The 17,111-nt window shown below is 44.1% G+C and overlaps 1 protein-coding gene across 1 annotated transcript in view; it reads right to left on the reverse strand.

Moving 5' to 3' along the window:
• The window catches only part of SYT16 (synaptotagmin 16), a 35,741-nt gene extending 19,662 nt beyond the window's left edge, over nucleotides 1-16,079 (reverse strand). Inside the window, exon 1 of the mRNA XM_058856475.1 lies at nucleotides 15,989-16,079. The gene's annotated coding sequence lies outside the window, so the exon portion shown is untranslated. The remainder of the gene's footprint in view (nucleotides 1-15,988) is intronic.
• Nucleotides 16,080-17,111: the final 1,032 nt, after the last annotated feature.

Raw genomic sequence — 17,111 nt, forward strand, 5'->3', positions numbered from 1 at the left:
ATTTAGAGCAGTTTGGTAAGAGATAATCACGTATAAATACCAGTATTAGACGATCATTACAGGTAATAGACCGACCACACAGACTAGAACAACTACACCTCTCCAATTACATCCGTTCCAATAGTATATTCACAAAATAAATGTTGAAAACAAAAGTTCCTCCTGTAAAGGAAAAGGTCAGAGCACTAAAATGCCTGTAATTTACCTGAGAGATCTTTAAGGAAGAAAATGTCAACCGTCTTATGAATACCTGACGTGAATAAACAGCACAGCATCAGGGACAGAGGTTGAGACAGCATTATCTGAACTTTAATTAGCCAAGATTCCCTGCAGAGCAATAGCAGACAATTCAATGATTAAGGGCAGATAGTACTGTACAATGAAAAATGTGATTTTCCTTAAGAATTCTGTCTCCCAAACTTTCCCTTTCAGGTCATATGTTCACAATCCAGGAAGGAGGCAGGGGGGGATACTGGGTAGCAGAAATCATCAATAAATCAGAAAAGTCTGTGTTCAGGGTTGGAGAACTGTGAAAAAACTGTCAGATGAAAGTATGAGCATGGCCTCCTAAAAGAACCCTAACAGGAACTGGGATATAGAAGCATGTCTCCAAAGATACAAGGAATGCTTGGCACATCCAACACTGAAAACCAGGCTGGAAAATGTTGTACAGTCCCTCCTCACATTGGCAGGCAAATGTTCTGGCTAATTTACAGTACCTTTCTTTTTTTTTTTTTCAATGACACACAATCTCTCAGTTCTATGAATCATTATATTGTGCCAAAGAAATGTCCTGAGAGGTCTCATCACTTCCTAAAACTCAACTGCCAGAATTAAAAGATGGGGACAGGTAGATCTTGCTAAATTAGTACCACAGAGTTCATTAACCAGCAAGAAACATAGATGAAGAATTCATGTGTGCCTGTTACCTGTGCTGACCAAGGCTTTGTTTGCTAGGTGAACTCCGAGGAATCATTGTGCTTCCATGCAAAAAGAAAATTTAAAATTTTAAAAAAAAATTAAGAAGCATGTATTTGCTTTGAAAGAAATTAGATCCCTTCTTTAACCTGTATATAAACTCGTGATGAAAGTTAAGAACCTGTTTAAATATAGTCCAGAGGAAGAAAGGATTTCAGGATGAACCTAGGTACCTCTGGACCTGAAATCCTCCTAGCTACAAGCAGTGATTTTCCAAACCCCTTTTCCTATAAGACAGCAGAGCCATGGATTAGTGGGCCTGAGGCACATTTGCTCTCACACAGCAGCAGTTCTTTTGCCTGGCCCCTGTTACAGCCCCAGTTCCAAACCACTCTGCAGTACCCCTGAACCCCTTGCACTGAGACAAACCCACAGGGACACCAAGCAGTGCTCCTGCCCCTGCTTATTTTGAGATTAGCCACCAAAAGAGCACTAAAAAACTTCACAGAAGAGCCTCAAAGGAGCAGAATCATTATCTAATTACAATAAATCTAAACAAAAATGGCTTGTAAATTTTAGGGGTTAAAGAGAAAAAGGATCTTCCATTTCAAGTGACATTATGCAATCAGGCCAAGATTGTTTAATTTACCACATGCTGGGTAATAGTCTGAGAAGGCTCCATGTTTCCAGAACTAAAATGGGCTCTTTATTAACAGGGTGATTTGCAGAGAGGCTGTGGGCAGAGCTGGCATTCGAGCTTGTTCAACTCCCCAGAGCATCCTCCAAACACTTCCTTCACGCTGTGTGCACTCCAGGATCTATTCAGTTTAATACAGAGACTTTTTAACAGGTGAAAAGTTAAAGCTAAATGAGTCCAAAGTGCAGACTCTCACAACAGTGAAAACAGAAGCCGAGGGTCAAGGAAACTCTCCTGTAAGAACACGATGTGAGAAGTCTCTGCCGTATGCCAAGTCTGAGTGGGAGAGAAGTTATTCAGGGCTCTCCAAGATGCTCAGCTTCGCTCTGTGCCTGCCTTTGCTATAGATTTTGGATTATGTAACAAATGAAAACTACCAGCAATATGTGTAAAAGGTCTATTGGGAGTACACAAGGAGAAGAGAAGTCTCAGGCAAAGTCTGAACATGACATGACCCCGGTCTAGACTCAGCACTTCCAAAATGTCTTTCATCCTTCCCACCCAGAGGATCTGCTCAGCTGGAGCAGTGTATGATACACCCTTGGGGCACAGTGATGGCTTTACATCCACAAATCTTTATGGTTTGTGATCGTGGCACCAGTTAGGTACCTCTGAAAATAAAAGTAAGATCAGCTCTGTACCATGTTGTACCAGAAGAGCTAGATGGAGAGACATATCTTCAAATATTCTAATTGGAGGGTGAATTAAATTCAAGCAATTATATTTCAAAATTAAAACATTCTATTGAACTAAAAACAAAGGGCACTTTTATGGCTCTTCCCTCTGATGAACTTCTCCAGATTTTAGAACGTGTTCAGGCCAATTTTCTAAATAGCTATGTTTTTAAATGTATTTCATCTCTGTTTGTATAAAAGAGTCATTACATTAGTCCATGGAAGATCATAAAATTCTTCCCTTCTGTGCCATAAATTTTTAGTTTCTGACATTGCCTGACATTTGGCGTATGCGCTGGCAAACGATACAGCATAATTCATTCAATGTTCACCTTGTGTTTGTGAAGATGTTACAAAAGGAGACATTCAGCTTCTGCTAAAAAGCTTGCTAAAGAGATAACTTAATGTGGCACAGATAAAACATAATTGCAACCAAGTCCTTTTGCAGCTGCAGTCTTTACTCTGGAAAAATTTCCAATAAAAATCCATGAGAATCCATGTGGATTAAGGAAACAGAATTCAATAACAATATGCAATTAATGGAAAGATCTTAATGGTCTTCAACAAGTCGTGGACCTGGACACTTCCCTCTAAGTATTTTAGCTGCAGGTAAAATCAGGAAATCAAATTTAGGAAGAGAGGATGGAAGAACTAGGACTTGTTCTCCACAGCAAAAGAACCTCTCTGTGTTGAGGCTACAGATCTCAAGACTCCAGCTTCTTTAGCCTTTCCCCATGCAAGCAGCAGCTCTGCATCCTGACTGTCCCATGCTCCTTGTGGCTGGAGGGCAAGTGGCTGAATTTGGTTCTACACATCTGCTTTTTATTCAAATACTTCTGATGGAAACTATGTGACACAGAGGTCTCAAACTGCTTAATCACATCATGCTCATTGCCTGAAGATGCTGCCTCTTCATCCTCCTCCCTGTTACCTCTTCACCAGGAGAGAAACACAGCTTGGGCTTCAGACAGTCTGCTGCTCCTGGCCAAGAAGCCAGGACACAGCACTGACCCTCAGGTGCACCCTCTGGGGAGGAAACATGACCAAGGATTTAGGGAGGGCTGGGACATGAACATGAGGATCACCAGCTTCTTCAAACCTCTGGAAAGCTTGGTGATGTCATATTGTGTCAGCATCATTTACACATTATTAACCCTGCTCAGCTCTGCATGCTAACCTACTTTTTCTTTGCTTTAATGAAGATACTTAACAGAGCAAAACACAAAGTCACAACACACAGAAGAACCACTTGTAAAATCATTTGCATGTGCAAAAACAAAGTAGTAAATAAAGGACTTGAAAACTTTTTCATGCTTCCATTCCCCTGCAGCCCCTGCTAGGGTGGGGGGAGAACTTCTCTTGTGCAAAAGCAGCAGCTCAGGTGTGACCTGCTCAGGGCAGAGCCACAAACACATAAATATGGCACGTGGCTAACAGGCACTGCTGGCTCCATCTGCCAGTAGCAGATGAGCTCTGGGGACCAATGTAAATTATAACCTTTAAAAATGAAGTCGAGGCATTTGAGCACGTCCCCGTGCTGCCCTTGCCCTCCTGCTGCCACCACGTGTGGTCCATGGGGGATGGCTGTACCCTCACCAGCGCTGAGCACCCTCCAGATGGGGGAAGGAGGGTTCAGGACATGCTGTATATTCTTGTCCTGGCTCAGTCAGGATGGAAACATGGTGACATTTTGCTGATGTCCCTGCCAGCAGCAGCAGGGGAGCACAGCAGCAGGATGCTGGAGCGCTGGGGTGGCAGCAGTCGCTGTGCACACTCGGGTTTGGGTGTGAACAGCCCAGCTGTCAAGGGTGGTCAGGCCACTGCTCACTCTGCAGCACGAAGGGCATGGTTTGGTTGCCAAGACTCTCTTTGATAATCTCCATGGCAAACCCCAGCAGCTGAGCAAACAGGTGGAGAGGGAGGCTCTGCCGTTTTGGGAGGGAAAGCACCTTCCTCCACCTCAGACCTAACATCAGCCTCAGGTGAGGGAACTGGGACCTGCTTTTACAGACTCTGCTTGGTCTATTAAAAATCTGCAGTATAAACTTAATGGCAAGTGCTGTCACAGCTCCATAAATCTGCTGCACTCCTCCCCCAGGACAAAGCACCAAGTCCAGCTGATCCCAGCAGAAGACAACTCCTTTCATGCCACCACACTGGTAGGTTTGACCCTCTTGTCTGGTGTGCCACAGTTTGATGACAAGCCTGCTCTTCGTGCTGGAAAACTGCTCTGAGTTGGAGGAAAAAAGCTGTGTTCCTGCTCTGATAAAAGTGAAAATTTTTTAAACATTGGTTTGCAAATGGTTGGTGACCAGCTGTCATAAAATTTGATTACTTTTACGTAAGCTATTAAAAATAACCTTCTTTGAAATTTTCTTAGATAAAAATTATTTCAAGCTGTAATAACCCCATGGCCTAAATGTGATCTACTCAAATAATCAAAATACATAAAAATAAACATTCATTTTCAGCATAATACCTGCATTTCTACTTGCAGTTCATGTAAGGTCTACAAATTTTATCTGATTGCTCAACAAATGCTATAAAGTTCTGTTAATATGTGTATATTTTTGGGGTGATTAAGATAAAAATAGAAAAATTACCTCAGTTTATCAAAAGTCCACATTACACTCAAACAACTTTCTATAAATCTGTGTAAAATAACATCTTTAGTGATTAAACCACACCTTTCACCATTTTCTCAACTGTAACATTAAAATCCCGGGTCCATGGGTGTGAGGCTGTAAACTTAGATGAGTGGCCTTTAACAGAATGTGAAATTCTGATTACCACAAGAAATTTTGCAAAGGCCACGTGGATGCAGGACTCCTGGACAGCTCCTGTCAGGACACTGACCCACCTGCAACCCCCTAGAAAGCACAGCAGAGCCCTTTGCTAAGAGAGGAGGAGAAGGCTGCGGGGATGGAGCGGAGAAGCTCGGCATGGTGTGATATATTATTGGCTGCTTGACTTTGATTTCAACTTCCCCAATCCCCAAGGCACGACTGCATCGCTTGTTATGACAGTGGCTGCTATTCCTCACAAACATTTGGAAGCACACAGGCTAATTAAACGGTGGCACTGGGGAATCTGCAGCAAAAGCCTGATGTGCCTGCTGCTGAATCGCTGCCTGAGCAGCGACAGCTCCCTGTCAACTTAATATCTCTGTATTAATAACAGTAACTTAACCCAGGGGAGAGGAAAACGATCACCATTCAAACACACAAGTGGCCTGATTAGCAAAGGACAAGGGGGAAGCATTTTCTACATCACCATGGAAACTTAAATAAAGGGCCCATAATTACAATCTAAATTCTGGAAAGATAATGAATACATCTTGAGATCTGCAGATGTTGTGTAGCATATACATATTTCTAGCAACTTCAACTCAATTACTTCTATGCAGCATCTGCTTTACAAATCAACTTCCCACTGCTCATAACGAGGCATGTGGGATTTTTAATTTATTTTTTTCCTCAGAGGAGACAGTGGGGGAAGAGGAAGGGTGACCCCTTTTTTCTGGAAAGGTATTTCAAACTACCACTATTTATTTAGAAATTTCAAACACCCAATCAGTTACAAAGTTAGCTTACAGGCATCCAAATACACCAAGCTAAAATGCATGAAATAAATAATTCAAGAATTCTCTGCGGTGTTACCAAGTAGAAAGAATAACTCATCATTTGCTCTAAGCTTACCCAAGGAAAAAAAAAAATACTGAATAAAATACATCATGTAGGTGTGAAATACAGAGGTACTGAATACATCTTGTCTGCCTGCATGTTAAAAGAACAACAACAAACAACAGTCATTTTGTCTGAACAATGGAACCTTTCCAAATGCCAAATTTCTGGTCTTCCTACACATTTAATGCTGCCTTTCTGCATCCACTTTTGTCTTAGAGATTTTGGTTCTGCTCTATGGAAGTCAGCGAGAGTTTCAATGGGAACATCACCAAGCCCTGAAGGAAGCAAGAGTTGTACACAAAAAAAAAAAAAATCATTTGATCACATAACCAAGACAATATCAGTACATCCATGCATAATGCATAGACTCAGAGCGTCCCAGGAGCACTCACTGCCATGTTCCTTGCTTTTGCAGAAGCAGTCACACAGGCCTGGCCTTAAAATTTTCATGATTAGGATGACAGAGAGGAGCAGTGATCTGCAACAGCTCCCACCTCAGCAAAACCCAGAACTGCACACAGAAAGAAAAGCTTTTCTTTGGAAAACTGGAAAGGTCTGTGGCAAACGAGGGACTTGTTAAAGCATCTCAGGAAAAGGAGGAACATTTTGTACAGGGAACACACAGCAACACACACGGAGTTACAATTCCTGGGTGGCTGCAGCTCTGTGGCAGTTCTCAGTCTGGAGCCTTCTTCCTGCTCATGCTCTCAGCCCCTTGAGCTGGGAATTCAAACTGGAGCACAGAGAGCAGGACCTGACTGATTTAGGCTTGACTAAGGAAGAGGGCACCCAATCCAAGCCATTCCCTTAGATCCCAAATGTGTTAAAAAATGCTGGAGTAAACCCAGGCTTCTACACACTGACAGGACACCCCTGACTAACACACACTGGTCATTTACTGCTGAGGGGGATTTCTCCTTGCACCATCCCTATGTGTTTTCACTCCTTCCTGCCAGGTCTAACAACCAGGGAATATTTGGTGTCCAGGGCTAAAGGTGAGGTTTGCCCCACTCTGCTGAGTGTCAACACCCAGTGCCTTGCTTTTGCTTCTCCCTCTGTCCTCACTCCACGACTAAATCAATTAGGGAGCTCTCCAATGTGAGTTTGTGTGTTTGCAGGTGGAGAGAATCACAACTTGGAAATCTTTGTACCAGGGGATATTTACAAGTAAAATATTTTCTAAGAAAAGAGAACAAAACAGCAAGAAAGAGAGTAATCAGAAAAAAAAGGACATTTTTTGGCTCTAACCACCTCTACAGTGAAACAATACAGCAGTCAGAGCAATACACACCAATTCTGCACACAGCTGTGCAAAGAAATAGAGGACTGCCCACAGAAAACAGCATGAAAACCAGCATATTTTCCTGTTGTTTCTTTCCTACTCACAAAATTGCATTTCAAAAATAGGAACATGGGATTCCACATCAAACTGGCTCTCACTGTGATGCCTAAGGTTCTTCCATAGCTGCAGGAAATGGCAGCCAAGAGGCTGAACCACAATCATCCCCGATTTTCCCAGTCACCTACTTTACATCTTACACGTGGAGCAAATATGAGTCAGGCTCCATTTGTTCTACTGGGTTCTATTAACACAGGCCCAGGATTTGTGCAGAAGTGGAAGAAAAAAGGAGATTACACACTGTAGGAGACACTGGGAAGCCAGGAAAACCCCTGGTGTGGATGCACTTACACCCATGAGTCAGCCTGCACCTCCCTGACAGCTCAGGTTGGGTTGTGTGCAGGAAACCTGCAGCTGCAGAGGCAGAAAAGCACCTTCTGCCAGCAAATGTCACCTTACACTGGGGACACTGCAGGGCACAGGTGGAGCTGAGTGTGATCTGGGGTGTGGGCCTGGAGATGCTCATGGGCTCAGAAACGAAACAAACTGCTGGATGCCAGTGGCTGGTGAAGTAGAAAACTCCTTTCCTTCCAACAGAAAAAGGACTTTCCCCTCACCAGTGTTACTTTTAAGACAGTTTTCATACCACAATGGGTTGAATTCCTGCAGGTTACCCATCCATCATCTCTTCTATTTCTTCATTTGGCTTGGATATGAACTTCTGCTGATGCAAGGGAGTCAGTTCCTAAACTTCCTCCAGTATGTTTAAGGAAGTTTCTCTGGATTGGCACTCTTTGTTTTTAGCTATCAGAACTCAAACTGGCCAAGGAAACATCCAGAAAACTCGGGTCACTGACTTTGCTCCTCTTTAAAGCCGTTTCACTGCTCCACAGGAGACCCAGTGTATGCACATACCATTCACAGCACCCAGCCACCAGCTTCACACCCACAAGCCTTTGTTTGCTGATTAACAGTGTGGAAATGGACTCCCTCAAAAAGATATTTGTTTGGATTTGATACAGAAAACAACTGCACTGCAACGAGGCAGATATTTATTTTCCCACTGATTTTTCTAATTGAAACTTCATTTGCTGCCAGAGGGTTGATTCACCACAGCCCCCCTTTAGTGTAACAGCACAGCACTCCTGGGAAAATCACCAGCTTTGGGAGCAGCAGTGGGTGGTGCAGCAACACTCATGTGCCAAAGCTGTCACCCAAAAGGGACAACCCTGAACTCCTGCCCTTCCCCTCTTCCCTTTGTTTTGGTTTCAGCAATCCCATGGCCAACTCACCTGGTCCAGAGGTAACAGGGAAGGGGCTGCTGGCTCCAGTTTGAGGCAAGAGGCTGGGCTCAGTCACCACACTGGTGAGGCCAGGCAAGGGAAGCAGCTCAGCTGTGTGACAGGGGAAGGATGTTCTACCCCAGCTGCAGTTTCACATCAATAAGCGGCGATCGCAAAACTCAGGCCCAAGGGTTTTGTAGCTACATTATTTATGGCAAAAAGTCTAACCCCCAAACTGACCTTGAGACACAGAACTCCAGCAAACCACAGGGCTCTCATTAATCCAAATTCAGGGCTTTCTCTCCAGCACCACCTGTCTCATTATTTGCTAGCAAATACTCCCACAACAATTATGCTGTGTAGATTGAGCAGGTTTGAATCCCTCTCAGCCTGAGGATGTAAATTCCTCCCAACACCCAGCTTGTGGGGACAAGTCCTCATGAGTCCCTCCAGTGATGCTTCATCTCACAGGGGTACTGAGTTCTTGAGTCAGAGAAGTACCTGCCTGGACAAGAGGGAACTTTTAGGTGGCGCAATGATGCCATGAGAGCATCAGTTATTTTCATGGTCAGGGGAAGGGATTTTCTATGGATTTTGCTATGGACTGATTTAAGATTCAACCCAAGTCATTTGTGCTGGTCTACAAACAGGTACTGATCAAGTGTCCCTAAGTCCATCTGTGGAAACTGCACAAGAATCCCACAAACAGCATCTGTGGAGGTACAGCCCAACCACACCTTCCTCATTTCCTTCAAGATCTCCAAAGCCCAACAGTGGCATTCCCTGTCTTTGAAACTACACAGTCTTACCTTTACATGACTGTAATCTCCCTATTCGCTTTCATTGCAGAAATTAATTTTCCCCTTGGTTACTGAAACTACTTGAGGAGCCTTTGAGGCCACTCCAAATGATGGCTGCTGCCACCAGGTCATTACAACAGCCAAAAATTACCTGGGCACAAGGAAGTCATATCCACACCCCTGTCTGGCAAAGGGTGAAGATCAACAGCAGCTCACTTTTTGGCAGAGTGATCCCATCTGATATAAGCTTACATTAGTGGGTTTTGTGCTGTTAAGCATTGCAAAGAGGCCAGGAGGGAACAGGGATGGATTATTTGTGCTTCCACCAAGCCCCTGGAGGCCAAGATAGCAACAACTGCAACAGAAAAGAAAAAACACACATGCACACAAATTAAAATTAAAAAAAAAAGAGACAAACAGTACTACTGTTTGTGTCAGCACCCAGAAATACTATGTTCCAGCTCTGCACAGAGTGCTGCTAGTATTGCCTGCACGCAACCTCCACCACAACACAATGAGATCATTCACACCTGCCTCGCCTGTAGTAGGAGAGGGAAGGTGAGGAGGCAGGGTTTCTAGGAGAGAGGCAGCATTTCCCAGATGCTGCCAAGATGCTGTTTATTGGTAAATGAAGTCTCTTGAGTCCTAAACAACCTTCCCAGAGGAAGACAGAGTCGCAACTGCCATATGGAGAGTGGGAAGAGGATGTCACTTAGCAAAAGTGGATCAGAAAATACATGCACAAACACACACGCTCACACACAATTTGTTCTGTAACGGCACTGAATGGTAAAATCCATTTCAACCTCTCAAATAAATCCTTCTCTATACAGCTTATGCAACCTTCTGGATGACAAGAGCAGATGACAAGTACTCCTGAGCAGAGCATCCTTCCCCGTGCCCCCAGGGAGATGGGCACGATGAAGCTCTGCCCACCAGACAAGGAACTTGGTGAAAACCCAAACCCCTGGTCTACTGTGGGCTGACAAATACTCTCTGTCTAAAACCACTGTCTGAGGATGAACAGCAATGCTGACAGGCCCAAGACAGAGCTGGCAATGGCACCACCTTTGAGAAACTGTGGTTTGAACCTCTGTTTTTCCTCCCCAGATGTAAAGCTGACGTGCCACAATCCCCCCTCCTTTTGGGGCTGTTGTGTTCTCTCATCTCCACTCACATGTGACATCCTGCATGGAGATCCCTTAAAAATTGAAAATTTAAAGAGACTGAACTGCAAAGGAGTACTTTAAATATGGGTAGGAACATTGTACCATCTTCTCAAGGACAAAAGTCTGTGCACGAACACTTTGAGTGGTTCTGAATTTCCCATAGAGAAATAATTCAATGCAAACTCACATCTGCACTTCAGAATGCCACGGGCTTGTATCTCATTCTTCAGAGACTAGATGCATGTCCCCAGTCACATTTGTGCTTTGTCCCACTCGAGCTTCCAGGAGTGTTTTCTCTGAAGTGTTTTTGTCCACTGTCTGCCTCTGCTTTCATTCCCTTAGTCCTCATGGTGGTATTGAGTCAGTGTAGCCTCTTTAAATGTGCCTCTTGGAGTACAGGCACTGATTTTTATGGGGTTATATTCTGGCTGGAACACTGGCTGGCTCCATACCCAGACAGGTGATAAAATTCATAAACACTTCACTTCTCAATGAGGGGACTGGACATCTATCTATTTTAGTCTCAAGTTCAAGCAGAAATGTAATTTATCCATAATCAACATCTTTTTCTTACGAGTATATTTTGCTATATGTGTTTATAGGACCTAATGAAAGCCTCACTTCTTGCCCAGGATTTCCTGCCCATATGAAGGGTCATTTACTGAGGTCAGGAGTGTTCATATAGAGCAGAAAGAATAATTTCCCTTACTACAGCAATTACTGGCAAAAATCAATGACCCCTGTTAAGCTGGAGGCCAAGGCAAGTAAATACAATAGTGCTTTCTAGATTTTAGAATTCCCAGAGCCTCAGAGGTGTGCTTCCCCTCACACACGTGCTGAGGGAAACTAGCCAGCCTTCTAGACAGGGGTGTCACACTTCCTGGCATTCCAAGGTTACAAAAATTATTTTAGTGCAATAGAAATGCAACCTTTAGCTGGCACTGAGGTTGTCCAGTTGATGGGGGAGAAAAAAAAATCTCTGAGGGTTTCTTGCAGTGGAAGTGCCACGCTCACCTGTCCATACACCAGTGCTGTGAGCAGTGTCAGACAGCCTGGGAGACTTCCAGCACAGCCCTCACTGTGCAGAAATAGTTCAGCTCTCACTCAGAAGGCTCAGCTCTGCCTCTGTGGCTGTCCCTGTGCCTCTCCAGGGCAGTGTCTGGTGAGACTGACAATTTAATGGTCACTTTGGCTTTTTATTTGCAAAGGACAACAGCCCTGAGGGAGAAGTGGGCTAAAGCCCATTTGCTTTCGCTGCACAGTCATTGCTGTTCTTCACTTTTTTCATTATTGCTGGCTTTTTTCCCCTTCAGATTCATGCTGGGAAGCAGAAGAACTGGCCACCTCTACCCTTCTACTTGCAGTGCACTACTTTCAGATGTGGTTTCTTGCTCCACTGTTTGTTGGTTGGGATTTTTTTTTCAATTCTTAAGCCAAATGTGCAGTGATGGATCTGGCAGCCACGCTCTTGCCAGCCACCCCCAGTCAGCTGAGCAGCAGTGGGGGGATGCAAAGGCTGCTCTCTCCCTGCTCTGCACTGTGAGACAGTTTCTCTGTCACAAACACTGAGGTTAAACAGTGGACAAGGGTCTGAGACAGCAGGCTCATCTGTTCCTGCAGAATTCACACGATTTGCCGCTGGTGGCAGCAATCTGCATTCAGGGAAGACTCTGCCTTGCCATCATTAACTTCTTAAACACCTGGCACTGCAACATGCCCTGCTGAGCTACCTTCTCAGTATTAAACCCTGGATCAAAAGCACCCAAATAAATAAAAAAAAAGAAAAGGACAAAAAAACCCCAAAAACTTTTCCTTGCATTTGTTTGAAAACTTGCTACAACTTTACTACCATCATTTAATTACAGACCAGCAGTGGGCAGCAGCCAAACCTGCACCCTGTGATTAACCTGCCTCATGGTGTCTGATGGACATTTGACTTCAAAACCCAAGAATTTCATTGCTCAAACAATTTATTAGATCCCTAAGCCTAAAATAGGTTTTCAGTAATGTGTGCTGCTTCAGAGCCTTAGAAAATCTACTCTGGGAGCCAAGAAACATTTCCTAAAAGGCAAAAATGGGATCAAAAACATATTTGATAAAAAGGAGAAGGAGTAATGATGGTTTTTAACCACAGTGTTATTTTATTTCATCTCAGAAGCATGCTGTCAGTTTAAGAGAAGGGAACATCTATTGGATTTTGTTTTGCATCTCTTTTAAATCAAAATTATTCTCACCTAGGGCTGCAGGGATTTTTCCCCCTAAACCAAATAAACTATATATTGGAATGACCTTGTAACAGGTTTTTGTGGCTCTTTAATCACTGGTGGCTGCTAAATGAAGCATATCTATTTTCTCTTTTACATTACTATTGGCAACCAGGTCTTCAGTAAGTGCCCAGAAATATTTCCATGGCAACAAAAAGCATTCAGCATTGCTACTGTTTTGTGCCAATTTAGCTTTAAAATATTCTATTGTGGAGAGAAATATGGTACATTAAGTGAAATAAAGTCAAGATGCAATGTTCTGAAAAGAATACAAGGATAAACAGGAAACATGTATTTTGCAGGAATGGGGGGGGAACTGCCAAATGGAAGGAAAAATGTTCAAAGCTCATTTTGATGCTACTGAACAGCTTTGCTGAATGTCAGCAAGTCCATGTGTCACTTACATTGTCACTTAGGGTTAGGTAAAAAGCTAACAGAAATAAGGATACCTCGAACATCTTCTCTTGATCATTTTAATCCATGACTGAAATTTTAAGTTGCCAGGGTATTACAGTCTCTCTGCATGTCTAGGTTACCATCAGAGCAGTTCACACTCTTGATGTTAGAGAATGAATCTAAAGGAAAAAGAGGAAATAAAGAGTTGAAAAATAAAATACAAAGAGCATGTGTGTTTTGGAAGTGAAAGTTCACTTAGAAGAGTGAAACGAGTTCTTCCACATCAAAGGGTCTGTGGAAGACATTTTCAAATCACAGTTCAGGACTTTCTCTCCCATTATACAACTTAGTTCTGAGAGAAAAAGGTATCAGTTCCCAGCCCTCTAGCCCTCAAACAGCCAACTTTTGTGACTGTGAAGTCTTGAGACCATTGGATGGCCCTTGTACAGTGAATTGCAGAGGTAAAAAGATTAAAGTCTGTCTGAGATGATTTGGAATGACATTCCCTAAGGTGCAAAAAGCTGTGCAATGCTCCCTGAAGTGCTTGGAGAGGAAGCAGAGAGCTCTGGGACGCGGCACTGTAGGTGCTGGGAGCTCTGTGGGACCAGCCTTTTAGTCCACAATGGCTCCAGGAAGAGTGGGGAGCAGGAAAACCAAAATATGTGGAGAGAGCCAAACAGCAACTTGGCCAGTACCTGCTCTCACCTGGGAGAGATGAGCAGAGGGATGAGCTCATCCCTTGAGCTGCAGGGATGGGTCACTCTGGCATCTCTCTGTCACTAAGTCTCTCTCCCCAGGAAGCTCCATCTGGTCCATCACCCACTCCTAAGAACCCTCCTTCTCAGGTGTCCCTGCAGGTGACAAACAGCTCTGACAGGGACAGCAGCCCACTCCTGGCCCCCATTTCCCTGAGAGCTCACCACCTTCCCTCCCACCCTGAGCAGGGCCCAGGGACAGGAGCTGCCCCAGGAATGATGCATTTGGCAGCTGGCTGACCCCAGGAATTGCTGTGAATTGCTCCAACATGTTGCCCCTCCTGAGGCACAGGGGTGCAGGCTCTGCAGGAGACAAGGCTGTGCCCTAACACTTGTCCAAGAGGATCCCAGCACTCCCTGGATGGACAGCTGGTGCCCTGCTCCATGACTTCTGTGCACACACTGCTGACACAGTCCAAGCACACACAGCAAACCCAGCAGCGCTGGCTCGGTGCCCCAGACAAACCCTGGGGCAGAATATTGCACAGGCAATGTATGGGGGCACCAGAAGGTAGGGTTTGGGCTCCCAGAGATACAACTCTGAGACCTTTAATCTGAGAGCTGGCAATCTTTCATTTGGAATACAAAGCAAGCAATCCCAGTTTGGGAGGCAGAACAGCTAGACCAAAAGCGCTTTTTAATTATTTACTCCCTGGCCAGAACAGAGTGAGAAACAGCAATAAAGAAAACAGCTAATTTTACAGTCATTAAAGAGCACTGTCAAGGTTTATACCCTCTCAGTCTGATATTCCTGTTAAATATGAAAACAAACAGGCTGATCTTCCACAGTCTGCAAAGAAAAGGCTAAATATGTAATCCTCCCTAGAAGCCAAGAGTGAAGAAAAGCTCCTGGTCATAATAAAACACACATTTTCAAGAGCATCTACCACCTGCTTAAAAAGAAAAGAAAAAAAAAAAATCAGATATTTGAAGCCAAATTCTGTAGATCCTCAGTGAGTCTCAAGTTCTTCACCAGCTCCATATTGTAGAGCCCAGTCCCCCCATCCTCTTTCCGCCCTTATCCCCATTCCTAGGATGTTTGTAAAGAGCAGCTTTATGCCAGCAAGACCCAAGGATGGTGTCAGCAGGACTGCAGTGTACACTTTCCTGGGTGTACTCAGGGCCTACATCAGAGCTCTGTGACCCAGGAAAGCTCCAGCCACACTTGTGGTGGCATGGAGTGAGCACAAGTCATGTGGCTGAAACTCAGCTCTGGGCCTCAAAACACTCCTGCTGTCATTTAAAGATCAGAAGTCATAGTTAGGCCTATTTAAAACTGAAAATATCAAACTCAGTTCTCCTTCCCATAATCTCCTGCCTGCTGTCTCTTCAGTCTTGTTTGAAAAGCCTGTGGGGGTGGTGGGAGGGAAGGAAAGCGATTTGGGAGCCTTTCATCCATAAAATCATGAGATACGGCTGGCTTTTTAGTACAGCATTTCACAGCACATGGCACAGTAACATCTTGAGATTCCTGGCACAAAGAAACAAGGTTTGAGATTACATATATATATATATATATATATGTGTGTGTGTGTATATATATCTTTAATAGCAATGACGCAAAGGCAGATGGTTCTCAAAGCAAAGGTTTAAGGCTAAACATTCCCTTTGAAGGGTCCTGCTACCAGAAACTAAACAGGGAGGAAGCCAAACACTCCTTGCTAGAGCAACGGGGCCTGATTACCTTCTGATACACAGCATTTCACCCTGGAGATCTCCAATTCTTTCAATGAGATTAGTCTCACAAAGGAGGGAGGAATTGGAAAGGTCAGATTTTTCTTTGAGATTTGGGGAGTTTTATTTTAGCTGTGGGAAACAGAGACAATACAGAACATAACGAGCAGATTAGCAACTAAATCAAATCAAGAGCAGAAAAAAAAGGGCCTGGATAAAGCAGTCAGGGGGCCAGCTGCTTACCTGCACAGAGTGCCGTGCCATTAGCACTGTTTAAGGAGCCACCCAAGCTGAGGCTGTGCTCAAGACCTCCCATCCTCAAAGAGGGCTCACCTTCTTCCTCAGCGATGGGAGGAAGCCGATCAAGAGGCTGGAGGTCTTCACTTGTCCAGTAGGATCCATTGGTTGTCAAGGTCCTGCTGCTTTCAACGCACTGCTCTGGCAAGGTGCTGGTATTTTTAACTCTTTTTTGCCTCTGTGGACCCATGTCAGAGCCGTGAGGGAGGTTTTGTGAAGCAAGATCAGGGCCTCCAATGCAACTGTCTTCTCTAGGATAGAAATAGTCCTCATCCCAAAGGTCCAGGTCTTGTTCATCATCTGATTCCTCAGAATAATCCTCATAAACGCCTCCATTATTCTCCAAGTCCTGAGTCCTCTCTTCTTCTGGCTTACGACCCACTCCACTCAAATTCAGCAGCGAGGAAGATATGGAGTCTCCTGCTTGTTGGATCGCTTCATATATTTGAGACATCCAAGAAGAGAGTGGCTGGAGGAAATTCTGAGCAGCCTCAGAAGCCATGTTTAACACTATGCCAGTGCCTGGTGATCAGTTGTTCAGCTTTGCCAGCGTGTCACTTATAATTCAGGGAGCTACAGAATAAGCACCATAAGAAATTACTGTAAATTGCTTGTCCATCAACACCTGTCGACACACTATCTATGACAGAACTTTATCTACGTCTAGAACTGAGAGAGGGAAATGGAAAAAGAACTTCTACTCATTGGGAATACCACCAGAAATCCAGAAATGATGGACAAATTGCACATATTCCTGCAGAGATCTGGAAAGCTTTTATTCAATTGCTAAACCTTAGACAAAAATAAGAGCACAGAACCTTGGAACACACAAGTAACTTTTTGAAGTGCACACACTCTGGTTACAGCTGTCAACAGACCTGGGGAAAAAAGGCACAAAACAACCTGCATTCAAAAATCTCAGATAACCTCCTGGCCCCAATTTCCTTAGCATTAGCATAACCAGATGAGAAAACTGAAGGGAGGAGAATTTGGGGAGAATTATGTTTTGAAAGATGAAAATGGCAGGCCTAAAGCCTGCAGTAGCAGCCCATGGCAGACAAGCATCTCAAATGTTTTGCTCCAGAAAAGTTATGCAGAAACTCCCTCTGCCCATAGCCCAGAGCTGTTTTGCCATTCACAGAAATGAGGGGGAAAAAGA

Source organism: Poecile atricapillus, chromosome 1, assembly GCF_030490865.1.
Source record: "Poecile atricapillus isolate bPoeAtr1 chromosome 1, bPoeAtr1.hap1, whole genome shotgun sequence".
Classification (NCBI taxonomy): domain Eukaryota; kingdom Metazoa; phylum Chordata; class Aves; order Passeriformes; family Paridae; genus Poecile; species Poecile atricapillus.